This window comes from Glossina fuscipes, unplaced genomic scaffold (assembly GCF_014805625.2).
Source record: "Glossina fuscipes isolate IAEA_lab_2018 unplaced genomic scaffold, Yale_Gfus_2 86, whole genome shotgun sequence".
NCBI lineage: Eukaryota > Metazoa > Arthropoda > Insecta > Diptera > Glossinidae > Glossina > Glossina fuscipes.
This window is the reverse complement of record NW_023998440.1, coordinates 2,201,136-2,215,418: the sequence shown is the minus strand read 5'-3', so window position 1 is coordinate 2,215,418 and position 14,283 is coordinate 2,201,136. Positions and strand designations below refer to the sequence as shown.

Below are 14,283 nucleotides of genomic sequence, written 5' to 3'. Positions count from 1 at the left end.
ATGCTTCCGTGTCTTGTTTAAAAGTGCACATGCAATTACAAATCAGGTATCGTGAAAATAAGTTAGCATGTCAACTAACAACTTGTACATATATATACGTATGCAAGATGAATGCAATATTGTACACCCGTTGTTCAAATTCTTAAAAACATATTAACATCTAAACAGTCAGTCCACAGCCATTTGCACACTATTAAAACTCCAAGCTTGTACCTTAAAGTTATCACTTCACGGATAAGGGTGACAAGGTAAGCTGAATCAAAAAGCAAAAGGTATCAAAGTAAACTGTGTTAAATGAAAAAAATTTATAATTAAATTTAAAAATAAAAAAAAAAACACCGCTGCATTTGGGAAACAACTTTTTAAAGCCGCAACTTGCACACAAAATAGTGCAGACCTAGCCTTTCGATATCTTCAGAATGCTATTTATGTCAACATCACTTTTCGATTATATCAAGAACCATGCCAAGAATTTCAAACGACCATTGAGCTCGAGAGCATTGCCACCCGTGCCAAATCACTGAAAATATGACAACAACTGACAGATTGTTGTTCTCGACAAGAGAAGACAGTAGTGCTTTATGGCTGAGCCTGAAGCAATCTGTAGTCAACGCTCTTGCTTCACATTTTTCTATACTTCGAAAATAGGAAAAGCATCGTTACTAACACCACTGCAGTTTTTAACAGACAAAATCTACGTATGTATGTGTCGGCCGCGGGAATTACAATGTTAGATTTCTGCCTTCATATTTGAACAGAAGAAGTAGGTGCGAAGCACCGTCACGTTTAGGAACGTAAGGAGGTTGAAGACGACTTCGATGATTATGAATCAGCTTAGGACAACAAAATTGGTTTAAAAATCGTTACATATCGATTAACAAATAAAAGCAACACAAAAATGCCAGATTATTTAAAACGCCCTGGTACCTGGAAAGTAAATGAAAAATAAATACACGTGATAAAAATAGTTAGTTTACCAATGAAATAAAAAACTCGGAAGTCGCACTGCTCAGTTCCCGTACCGGGAATCGAACCCGGGCCTTCCGGGTGAGAGCCGGATATCCTAACCACTAGACTATACGGGACTTGCTCAGTGTTATGTTAATGCTGTCTTTATGACATTTTTTAAATTATGAAATAAGTTATTCTGTCTTGTTGCCTTACATTCTGTCATATTACCATTACACCATGCAACCATACTTTATAACGTATTCCAAATTTTCACATTATTTATTTTTTTAATAGAAAATTATTTAATACTCTTATCATTTAACACACACACGTACAAGTTGTTGTTATTGTTGTTGGACTGAAAAAAAGAAGAAAAGTAGAAACAGAAAAACTTGTGTTAAAACAAAAAACTTATAAACATGCTTTTCGGCTATTAACAGTGCGAGCAAAGAATTGAACAAAAAAATGCTTTTGACTTTCGACATTTACATTCGACATGTTCACACAATAAACGCGCCGTCATGCACTTAACGTATAGTTAAATAAACAACAACAGCTGTTAAAACAAATATATTATCCAGCGTAATAATGATACGAAGCCGTATTGTGGTCGCCATATTACCACCTACTTGTTTAAAAATCTAATGCAAATATACCCTTAACCACACATCGTTGTTGTGCGTGTGTGTAAAGTAGCGAGTGGAAGTCATCCTTTAACCTATTTATTTTAAGCAGAACTTTTTTTTTTTTATTCTCATAAACAGAAAATTACAGTGACTTTAACGACGACTATGCATGCCATAGCATTTGTTTTGCTTCATGCAGTTAAGTGAAAATTTTTTATATCCATTACTAAAATAAGAAGGTACAATAATTTTTTTATTCATGTCGTAATAGCAAGGAATACGATTCCATTATGATTGAAGCTTTCAGTATGCATAAACAGCGTGAGACAAAAATTTGCAAACAAACATTTGTATTCCAATAAATTCCATTCGAAAATCTTGCTATGAAAAGTGGTCTGCTTGTAAGCACGCTAACAGAAATCTCAAAAAATTCAAGTACATTTATTAATAATTGACAAAGTATTGGCTTGAAATTTTATGCGAATGTTTAACGGAGCAACATTGAACCCAATAACATAATTAAAAAAATATTACTTACATAAATTTTACCTACGCGAATCGTTGAAAGTAACTTTTATAACTTATATTATCAAAAAAGCCATAGAATTTTTTTACCGAATCAGAAAAGTCGTACGGTGTGGATAAACACACCAATTCCAGAGACGTAAAAAATTAAATTCGACCACTACGAAGTAATTGAAAAGCCTAGCCACACTTGTCTGTTACCAGCGTTGTCGAAAGAAAATAACATCGACAAAATCGAAAATTGGAATATCCTCGTTCTACCTTGAGCAAATTTGGAAACTTCACTGTAACGCATGAACCCGTATACAGGACTTTGATGCAATCATTATTGCGAAAGAATTTATGAAGGAAAGCTCGAAGTCTTTTCAAGATATAAAAGAAAGCTTCGAAGTCCTAACGTGAATCTCTTTTAAAGAACAGAATAGAACCGAATTTTTTACTATGCCCACTAAATAATAAATAAGGGCATAAGATTAGTTATTGCATCGAAAAGCGCTTATATGTAGACAGATCGACTTCTATTATAAATGTGTAGCGTTACAATTATTTTCATCTCATGAAAAATTATAGATATAATTTACTTTAAAACTTCTACAAATCTGGGATAAAGAAAACTTCATAAAGGCACTGTAAGTTTTTTAGTTACATATTACGAAATATAACGTTTTAAAATAAATTCTCTTAATGGTCGGCATACATTTCTGATATAAACTTTGCTTTCAATCCAACGTTCTTTCATTAACGCGTAGTCTTTACATATATAAGATATATATTTGATATCGCAGAAACAAAATCATTAAATAAAGCATCATGTCATCAGTCCCGTATTGTCTAGTGGTTAGGATATCCGGCTCTCACCCGGAAGGCCCGGGTTCGATTCCCGGTACGGGAAAAACTTTTTTTCACATTATGGAACTAATCAATTTTTTTCCCATTTTCACCCCATTTCATCAATGAAAATCCATTTTTTTGTGTATCAAAACTCATCACTTTACGATTATTTCATTTACTTCCTAAATATTTAAACTCTTCAATGCATTTCCTTGTTTGCTTCATTTTTGCCTTTTCACTTTTTATACTCTGCAGCACTTACGCCACAGGATATATTAAATTTGCGTAGGTACATCTTTTATTATGACAATCACTTCAGAAATTAATTCTAAGCTTGTCCGTTCATCTGTCTATCTTAAATTTGTCCATGAATTTATCTGTTCAGCCTCCAGATCGCAACTTTTGAAATACTTTGTTGGTATTAAATACATCAACATGTTTTGGGTTACGAACAAAGCCTATCGAAAATAGACGTGACCAGACTATTTTTTTGACCACTCCCCACGTAAACGCTGATTGCGAAAAGTTCTTATCTAAAAAAGCAATGGCTATTTGCAAAATTCTTTGACAAAATTCTCTGAGTATTTCATAGTATTTCATTATGAATCTTTTCTCATCTAACCGTTCTCACCAAAACCGGTAAGTAAGAAGAGCTACTTCTCAACATTTTATTGTGACATTTGGGTCATAACAGCAATTTGCCACAGCAATTAACATTACACAATTTGGGTTTATTTTTGGATCACAGATAAGCCTAATTTCTGATATTTTTTGGTGAAAGATGGTCCATTGTAATAAATTGATGTAAAACCCAGAGAAGCTATCAAATTTGGATCGATATTCGGATATGAGAAATACGCTTTTTTATATCAAGAACAGCGCTCCGGCTTTTTCTCTCTCTTAAACATCACTTAATCTTTATGAATGAAAAAAACAGCAATTCTAATATTCGCGTTGTACTTTTTATATTATCCATTACCGCGCAACGACATGTCACGTGTAACCTACAGAATTTACCCATACTTTATACATTTACGGCTATAAAACTACTAACACACCCCCCGGCCTGCCATTAAAATGTTTAAAATGATTAAACAAAACAAGAAAATTTCTGAGCAATCGCAATACGGGCGATCGAGCTAGCGGCCGCAATGACGCACTTTACTGTTAACTCAAAATACTAATAATATTGATTATATATGGGACCGTCAGTTCAGCCACAAATTCCAAATAGGAGCAACCCCATCGGAACAGTGGGAGCGATTCTAATCACAAAATAGAATCATAATCCTGAAACATCATACGGCCTTATTAATAGGGTAGAACGTCAGTTCGCACCGCTACTAATGACAAATTATTCTACGGCAAGCTTAGGCACTTATTATTAACGAAATACAAACTCGCTGAGAATTATATGCGTTTTGTAACATAAAATTATTGAGTTAATTGTTTTCAAAGAAAAAAAAAAGTTTCCCATACCGGGAATCGAACCCGGGCCTTCTGGGTGAAAGCCAGATATCCTAGCCACTAGACCATATGGGATGCGGATTCCGTTAGCAAATATAGCTAACTTAACGTATATTTTTAAGTATACTCTATTTAGGTAGACGTGCGCTTGTACGTGAATAGTAGATTTATGTGATGTATGTAACGGGTAATTTAACAATGTTTTAGTTTGCAATATGTTAGTTTTACTATAATTGAGTCAAGCTGGTGCGTTCACATATATTGTAATCAATTAGTTTACTTTTGTCCAAAAATATTTCTAAACTATACGTATCCTTCGCACACATAAATAGCAGATTGATTTGACCAAAATAATAAATTTCTGAGTTGTTCTCTTAACATGAAAAAAACGCATTTTTTTGCTTTAAAATCATTCTCCTGACACAAAAACCCAGAGCTAATAAGCTTTAAAGGAGTAGTACAAAAGTTCTGTTCACACTTTGTTTTGCACGTAATAGATGTTTTTAGATGTTAGCAATCACAAATATTGACAGAGAATTTGTTTTGTGCAGTGAGAAGAGAAAACGATTTTTAGTTTTGGATACTGCTTAGTAATTTGAAAAAATTTAAAGCATGTCATGAAGGCTATACCGGTTCTATCCAAGAAGTTCGCCTCTATTATTATTAACGTTAGCTAGTATTCATTTAATAAATCATAGATTTAAAATTCGATTGGGAATATCATCGACATCCAAGCTTTGTGATACATATAATCTTGGGTCGAACTTCTGCCTTCAATATCGAGAGAAGTCGAACGTAATTTTTAATGTTTAGACGATAGATTTAGATAACATATAGTCTGAAGCGAGCAGCGGCAATAAGGAATTCGCTAACATATAAATTTTTTTTCGATATCGAAGGTAAAGTCTCATATTTCTTTCGCACGCAAGATTGCTATCAACTAACAATTGAAATTAACACTAACGAGTGACCCGCAGGAATGGAAAAGGAAAAATTGAAAATTTATGTGGAAGTTAGGAAGTTTGAATTGGAGATTTAGAAGAAGCATTTGGACTTCTTAAGCAAACAATTTATTAAACTTTCCTTAATGTAGTTTTTAGTTGTTTCCTCAATTTTTCAATTTGAGTTAATTTGTATTGCAGCAGCCATTGTCATCCGACAAAAAATCACTTTTGATACAAATCTCGCATAAAGTGTCGAAAAGGTTTGTAAATTTTTTTGTTTACGATTTACGAACTTTTATATTCAATTTCTTTCAATCTATATTTTAACAAATTAGAAATATTTCATCTAATTATAAATATTATTGATTTATTCAGCGCACGCCAAGGGTAATTATGTAGCGGTCAAAATTCTCCTTCTTCCAAGTTCATTACTTTTGTTGTTTAATTTGTACAAATCTGCAGCCGAAGCACAGCAAACACATTCAGGGGTTGTGATGCTGGTCCATCATATCCCAATTGTCAGTTTCCGATTCAACGTTTTAAAAGCGGCGACACGAACTGACTGAGAATGCAATTTTTTGATCATTTGTTGCAAGAGTTGCCTAGGATAGAATGTTCCACCTCGGAAGGGAAGTTCTGTCACGTCCAGCATATTGACCAGACATGGTTCCTCCTGATTACCTTTTGTCCAGATCAGGGAACCATGGATTGGCTGGCACGCGGGTCCGCAAAGTTGAAGAAATGCAAAAATGAGTCGATTGGTGGATCGCTGCCAAACCAATATAATTTCTTTCGACATGGTATCTTCGTGTTGCCAAAAACAATGTAAAATGTTGTGGAAACTCTTCTTGATTAATATATTTTCCCGCCTATTTTCCACAATAAATGGCTTTTTCAAGTGAAAATATGATCAAAATTTTTGCAAACACTTAATACATATATATTTTCCGTGTTATGACGTCTGCCACTTAACTAAATCATTTTGCAGGAAGTGATCTTTTCCAAGTTCCAATTAATTTTTTTATTTTATTTTATTTTCTAAACTTTGCAAATGATTACAAATTGAATTCCGTTGTGTGAGATGTAACGTGTGCGTATGTATGTATCTTATAAAAGAATTGAAGAATTGCGAATTGATTATATATTTTGCTTCTTCTTTTTCTTCTTTGCTCGGATGCTTTCTTGAAATCGAATTTTTTTAACGAAACCGAGATTTGTCAGAAAGCAACCTCAGCCATTTCACTTGCTTATTTTTATTGTCATCTTCGAAATATTTTTGTCTTTTTGACAAATCGCAAGTAAGTCTCCTTATTCAACCAGTTATATTCTTGCTACTGTCGAAAAAATTGTTTTTGATTTTATTTATTTATTTATTTTTTTTTTTTTTTAAACACCAACGAAAAGTTTCAAGTTTATGTAATTATTGTTGAAATTATTTTCACAAAGTATAGCCCATATTAGCATAACACAATCTCACAACTGTAATTAATAAAAAAAAAAACAAAGTGCTTGCAGTAAATTCCTTTGGTACTAGAATATTCCTGCTAACCAGCCGTTCTTTTCTTTTTTTTTTGGTGCTATAAAAATGCATGATGCATAAAAGTTTGTTTCTTGGTGTTCTCGATAAAAGGAAAATAAAATTTTATCATCCAGAGACCAGCCAGCACATGAGTGTTTTGTATTTGTTTAAGACATGTTACGCCCTGGCCATTTTAATGCCCATACATATATAAAGCAGGCAAAAAAGTTTTTGTTATTTGCCAAAAAAAAAAAAAAAACTACTAGAATTTGGTTTTTGTTTTGTTGTTGGGGAAGCAACAAGGACAACAAAAGGCTTGACACACTTGAAAAATTCTAAGTAGACAGACATTCAGACATTTTTTTTTAAATTGTCGTTTTCGTTTTAGCATTGTTGTTGTTTATATAAATGGCCTGAAGCGTAACTGGACGTTATTTTCGTTTTGTTTTCCCAACAAAAAAAAAAAAGGAAAATATTTTTACTTTTAAAGCAACAAAAATTTCTGTGCATTTTCCAAAATATGTATATAAAAAGACAGGAAAAATTTAACCGCCTTGTTTGCAATTATATAAGTTTTCCTTTAGCAATTTTACCTAATTTGGTACATTGCAAATTTTGGATTTGGCACTGCAATAAAAATGCTTTGTTTTTTTGTGTGTAGGCCCCATATATATCGGCTAGTATTTTCCAACGTGAATTTTACGTACCCTAAACCGTACACCACATCTACTATAACAAAGAACTCGCATTTCGAGCTATCGTTTGTATACGAGTGTGTATTTAGTTGAAACGTTTTGCGGAAACGGATACTATAAGCGGATGTTTGGATGTGACATGACAAAACAATTATGTTATCAAAAAACGAGCAAAATAAAACCAAACCAAAGCTATAAAAACCAACTTCAATTCATGTTTTGTTAATTACTAAACTAGAGCTAGTATTTTCGTTTCCCGTTTAAACGAATAATTTTCGTTATTCTCCTTTATCTACTCTTTCTCAATATTGAAAAGAAAATTTTTTAAGGAGCATCATAAAAAATTCATTTTATGATTTTTATACAATTTAAAGCGAATTTAAAAATAAGTGAAGATACCTAGTAAGGTTCAGTTCTGATGAAAAGCGAAGATTAAAAGGAAATGTTTTCAATAGGTTAGATAGACCTTTAAATACAAGGTGCTTGTGTCCTGAACGCAATTTGCAGCAATGCTGTTGAAAACGACATATATCCTACTCTAGGATAGGAGAACAATCTGCTCTGCAATCCCGTGCTCTCAATTTTATCTTTACTTTTTACACCCTACGCCGCTTGAGGTGCAGAGTATATTAACTTAGTGCGAACGTATGTAATGCGCAGAAGGGCTGAAAATAGACTCATCTTTTATTATATTAAGCCTGTCTGTCCGTCTATCCGTGCAGGTTTGTGTTCAAGCCACAGACCGTGATTTTTGATTAATAATTTGACCCAAGGACGAACGTTACTGAAAAGGGTTTGAATCTCGACCACTCTCCATATAATGCCTCATTTTCAAAACTCGTTATATAGAAGAAAATGGCTGAGGTCTGTTCTTTCGATACCACAGCATATAACGATCCTCAGGAAATGTAGATGCCCATATGCCAAAAGGGTCTAGTTGTTAATATTTTATAATGAAAATTTGTTCTTCATAGTTACTTGGCATAAAAATTAAGTAGACCAACTTTAAACTACATGAGCATGGGATTGCCACTCCCTATAAGAATTTATAGGAATTTATAACAATTCATATAAAATTTAATGAATAATGAGCGCCTCGGAAAAAGATATAATTTTTAATATTTTATAGCGAAAATTAATTCATAGTAGCGATTGAGCAATAAAATTAACGGTAAGGATCACATTTGGATCCTAACATATACAGGCGGTATCACGAAAAACAAGCTCTTATATGTAGAGAAAGGCTAATTTTCCAATATGCAGGCTTTTATGACAATTGCGATTTTACATGGAAATAATGTGTACTTTTTGGTGTACTATTACCAAAACAAACGAATGAAAAAGGTGTTTCAGTCAAGCTTCGGAATAGGGTGCGAGAAATTTTTTACATTTGGATTATTATTTTAACCTTAAAATGCATAAATTCGTTTTTATGTATCATTTACCTGACAATTTGTTTACCTGAGTTATGATCGACACTCATTTCTTAAGAACTTACGAATATCGTATAAAATGACTTTTACGTAATCTTGAGTAGACCCGAACAATCATGAAGACAGAGTTATCTTTCATTTTACAACTTAAACTGATAAGAACGTTATAAAGGACCATGGCTCACTATTAAGTGCCCCACATCATTTTACAGGCAATCGTGTGACTTGGGACGATGTACGGCAAGTGGGTAACAAGGTGACGTGCTTTGAACTTTTTCAATACCGCTCCACTTTGGGACAAAACAAGTCAATGTATTGAACTTCGTTAAAATATCTCAAAAATTGTGTCCTTTATGTTGCGCGCAAGAAATTAAGACGGACAGACAATCTTGAATCGAATCAGAGAGAGATACTCAATCAACTAGTACTGGCTGTTGCATTCTTCCGCACACCGTAAGTGTTGTAGAAATTATTTCATTTAATTAACTCATGTTATTATTAACATCAATTTCTGAACTCAAAATTTTCAATCCGTAAAAAAAAGTTTGGTTTACTATCATAAATGATTAGTGGTAATGTGTAGATTATATTAAAGCATCGCTTTTATTATAATATTTTGTTTCGAAAATCACCCGAGAACGACGTGTTTCAAAATAACTCAGTCGCCCGATTTGAATTTGTCCATACAAAGCTTTTTGCTATCCTTCTTCTTCCTAATACATGAGTAAAATAAAAAGAAACACTCGCCGTCAAGACTGATAGAATGACGATGAGTCCAACTTTTCTCTAATATTTGCATGCTTGGTTTATGAAAGGATGTGTCCAGTCGTACTTTTCAGATTTGCAACCTGATGGCAGTGGTAAGTCGGCAAAATAGGATGGGTGGGCACTCTAAACACAGATGATACCAATTTGGGAAACAACTTTCTAAAGTTTCAACTTTACACAAAATATTGAAAATACGAAAACAACTGACAGATTGTTGTTTTCGACAAGAGAAGACAGTAGTGTTTCAAAGCTGAGCTCCGAATTTTTCCATAGTTTGAAGATAAGAACATTATCGTTACTAAAACCACTGCAGTTCATTTGCTGCATTCCAAAGATAATAAGCATTTTTTGCTAGAGATAACATATACGGGTGTTTGTGTCGGCCGTGGGACTTTTTTCAAGAAAAGAAGCACGTACGAAGCACCGTCACGCTTAGGAACGTAAGGAGATTGAAGACGATCTCAAGCAGCTTAGGGCGACAAAATTGGTTTAAAAATCGTTACATATCGATTAAAAAATAAAAGTAACACAACTATGCCAGATTATTTAAAGCACTCTGGTAGCTGAAATGAAAAATAAATATACGTAATAAAAATAGTTGGTTTTGCTAATGAAATAAAAAAGCGGATGCCATGTCGCTTAGGCATTCCCGTACCGGGAATCGAACCCGGGCCTTCCGGGTGAGAGCCGGATATCCTAACCACTAGACAATACGGGACTGTTATCAAATGGCAGCAAACTCGCAAATTAATGTAAGCTTTTGTATTCATAAGCAATATTATGTTCTATGTACAAGCAGTTAACGATAAAACTGAATAAAAAGGAATGAGCTCAAAATAAATTTCTAAATGAATGACTCGCTCGTATATATGTATGTTTAAACATGTTATTATATGTATAAGAGGTTCGTTCATAATTTGCAAACCATCGAAAGATTTTCGCCAGAAAATTGTCACAATTGTTTTCAAGCTGCTGCTGGCTTTTTCCCATTAAAAAGCAAAATTTAAACAACGCATTGTTTTAAAAATTTCTATTTTTTGTAAAAGTGACATAAGTGACATTGTGAAAACCACTGGAGCTCGTAAAAAAATTTTTTAAATATGAAATTTTACCATCTACAAATAATGTGGATTTTTGGTAAGAAAGGAAGTCTCGTAATTTTTTTTACGAATTATTAGCCGATGTTAAATGAAAAATGTAATGTTAGTTGTGCAATATGAAAATATTTATAAATATTGTGTTTAAGAGAACACATGGCTCTTCCTATTGATTGGTCAAAGTCTTGATAGTTTGTGTAGATGAGGCAAACGGCGTCGTTTGACATGTTGGACAACATTGCACTCAACCAGAATCCGCACTAATGTCAAAGTGAATTACGAGCCTAATTTTAATAAGATGATTGGCTTTCTGCTCGAAAGAGAAACAGAAGTTATGGAAATTTTAAATTTAGAAGGCGTAACAGCGGCGAAAATGCGTTACTTTCGAAATTCTTTTATCCAATTTGTGCAGTTATTTATTATAGATTTACTATATCAACGCGATCCCTAATGAAGAGATGTCTTATTATGGAAGGTGGACGCATTGGATTAAATCTTTGCATATTTTCTTTGAATGAAAGTTTATGTAGTAGCATCCTTGAAGTTTTCATTTTTTTCTGTCTTGTGGTATGTGCAGTCATCCTTTTTACTTAATGATTTGTTTGTTTGACAAACCCCCCAGCTGTGTTCGCGATGTTTATTTGTGGGCTTTTTTATGACCTTAAAAGTATCAGGATAACAAAACGCAAATGAAATGCATTAACCGTGATAAGAGACAGTCACTTGGGATTAATTTAAATGCGAGCAAAACATAGAAATTATTTTAGTTAACTGAGGAGTGAAATCCAACTGAAAAACACGTATAATAAATTTACAACTGAGGAAACAAAAAATGACAAACGTCAAGCGTGTATCGCGAAGTATGTCTAAGAAGAGGCAAGATACTATACGTATTTGAGCCAATCAAATTGTTTACTAATGTTGTTATTGTTGTTGTTATTGTTAAACATTTCCAAATTTAAAACAAAGTCTACAAAAATATTTGAAAAGCAGCTTTTTTATTTTACGTATAGTCTCAAAGGACCATTTATGCGTAAGTTAAATCTCTTTGTACATTAATGGGAAACGAACGTAAAGATGTCCTAAAGTCGCTTTTTTTAACAAGCTAACTAATGATTGTTATGTAGTTTGTCTTCTACATCGTTTTCATAACAACTGTTGAAAGGTGAGAGCGTACCAATTCTTCCCTTTCGTTCGTAATATTGAAATTACTTCGGGAGGCTTGTAGTATAGTTGAACATCAGACGTGTATAAGCTGACCTGAAAATGTAACAAAAACTTAGCAGAAACACCTGTAGATGATTTCTAAAAATCAATTGTAAAATTAATAGTTAAATAGAACCTTGATTTAAAATTTTGGAAAATCTGTATATCTTCAAAAGATTCTTCAAAACTTTAAAAATCATTAGAGACATTAGTCTGTATGAGAGTCAGCAGAATTCATTCATATATAAAAATGTAAAAAACTCTTATCACTGGCTGACTTCGAAAATTACAAAAATAGTTCGATGGTATTGGACTTTTTAGGGTCCTTTTTTAAAATTAAGCTTCCCTTTGAAATTTCTTTTAATCTTAATGTCCGCCCAACTTTAAAAATTAATCAAATCGGATGGAAAAAGAAGAAAGGTTCGATCGAAAATTCCCAAAACCTAAACCTCAATTTACATAAGTTTTTAGAGCACAAATCATTACAAATTTTATAAAAATGTGATCTGGGATACATTCAGTGCAAACGATATATGAAGCGCTGGACTTAGCCAAGTGTGTTTTGACTCTATTTGGCAATCGAATACCGTAACTAAACAACTTATGTATGTTACAAAGCCTATTTCTAATCTTCACATTTTAAGTATGGGCTGGCCTTCTCGTAAGTAAATTGAATTCAATTTTAAACGGTGGAGTTTAAAAAGCCAAGTTCCCGTATTGCTTTATGTGGCAAAGTAAAATATAAAAAAAATGATAGAATGCTATTAAAGATTCGGCGTAAACCTACTTTTCACTTTTTTCCTTTAGCGCTCTAAGATAAAATGTTGTATTCAGAATTTTTTGTTTTCTTTTATTTATCTTCTAACAAAACAATGCAATTTATTTATTTGTTTAAAGAAGATGTACAAACATTTTTCTTTTTCTCAATTTTTTCGTGCGCATTCTGCACCGATGCATATTATACTTTTATCAAGCAGCTTGCGGTAGGACGAAGAAGAACTCTTAAATAGGTTATATATTTTCTTGTACCCGCGTGACTCATTTTTTTAATTTGCTTTTATCAGAGCACACTTGTTGCTTTTCCAAATTTATTTGGCACGCAGCTCAATTGATTTTGGCAACTAAAAGTATACACTGAAAACTGCCAAGCTGAAAATAATTTAAATGAGGTCACGGCACTAGCGGTTTAAGAAGTAATGTTGAAAATAATGTTTTTGAGAGACTTGTTATTAGAGGTCATCGTGCCAGTAGCGAATGTCATAATTTCGAGGTAAACCTTATGAAATTTTCGTCTTCTTTTAAACGACAACTACTAACAACTAGATTTTATATTTTTCAGTTGAATTGTACTTGTTGAACAATTATACTTGAAGTATAAAAATGACATGTACTCTTCTTCTTACAATGACAGCAGCATAATAACAACAATATCAACAACTGGTCAAATAAATTCATGCATGACATATTCAGTATAAAATCAACAGAGTAGTCATGTATATAAGTGGGCGCCTAAGGTTTTTCTGAACAAGACGGTGTGACCCAGTTTTTAAAGGAAGAAAATGCAATATTTTCCAATTCCTTTAAAAGTTTTACTCCTACATATTCAAACACTTGGCCATAGTATAACTTCAACTGAGTGAATAAACGAATACTACTGTTGACATAACTAGACAGTCTACTCGGTATGTAGTCATTTTGAATATAAATAAAAAATTTTAATTTTTTCTAAGGACAAGTAATAGTTTAAGGAAACAGAGCAATCCATGTATCGTCATGTATCCAAATAATTTCTACCTAAAAGTTATTGATTTCTTAAGTACGTACTCGTAATAAACATATACTCACTTTGTATTGATAACATACATTTCGTGTCCATGTGATAGCTTAAAAGGTAAAAAGCAAAGAATGCTATATGTATATGTCCTGACAGCGATCTCTAGACAATGATTATGTCAAATCAGTCTATATAAAAACTTGACTCTTAATTGCGGGTAAGCACCAATCGATATAATTGTACCCTACACCACTAATGATACAAGAAAACGTTACGCTTGGGCGAAGGTATGCAACAACGGAGGGGTTTGTGATAGGCTCTCCGCTTATTATACGTAAGCTTATCTATCCTTCTGTTTGTCCGTCGATCCGTTCTTGTGTTCTACCTACACCTCATAGTATTCGAGACACCGATATCTTCTTGACCCACGGACGAACACCATCGAAA

The 14,283-nt window shown here is 33.1% G+C and overlaps 4 non-coding genes across 4 annotated transcripts; 1 reads left to right on the top strand and 3 right to left on the bottom strand.

The window, feature by feature from the left end:
- Window positions 1-1,013: 1,013 nt before the first annotated feature.
- On the bottom strand, window positions 1,014-1,085 carry Trnae-cuc. The gene has a single exon. It is a non-coding gene; the product is annotated as a tRNA-Glu (tRNA).
- Window positions 1,086-2,922: 1,837 nt separating this feature from the next.
- Window positions 2,923-2,994, top strand: Trnae-cuc. Its single transcript has one exon. It is a non-coding gene; the product is annotated as a tRNA-Glu (tRNA).
- Window positions 2,995-4,403: 1,409 nt separating this feature from the next.
- Window positions 4,404-4,475, bottom strand: Trnae-uuc. Its single transcript has one exon. It is a non-coding gene; the product is annotated as a tRNA-Glu (tRNA).
- A 5,930-nt stretch (window positions 4,476-10,405) lies between these two features.
- On the bottom strand, window positions 10,406-10,477 carry Trnae-cuc. Its single transcript has one exon. It is a non-coding gene; the product is annotated as a tRNA-Glu (tRNA).
- Window positions 10,478-14,283: the final 3,806 nt, after the last annotated feature.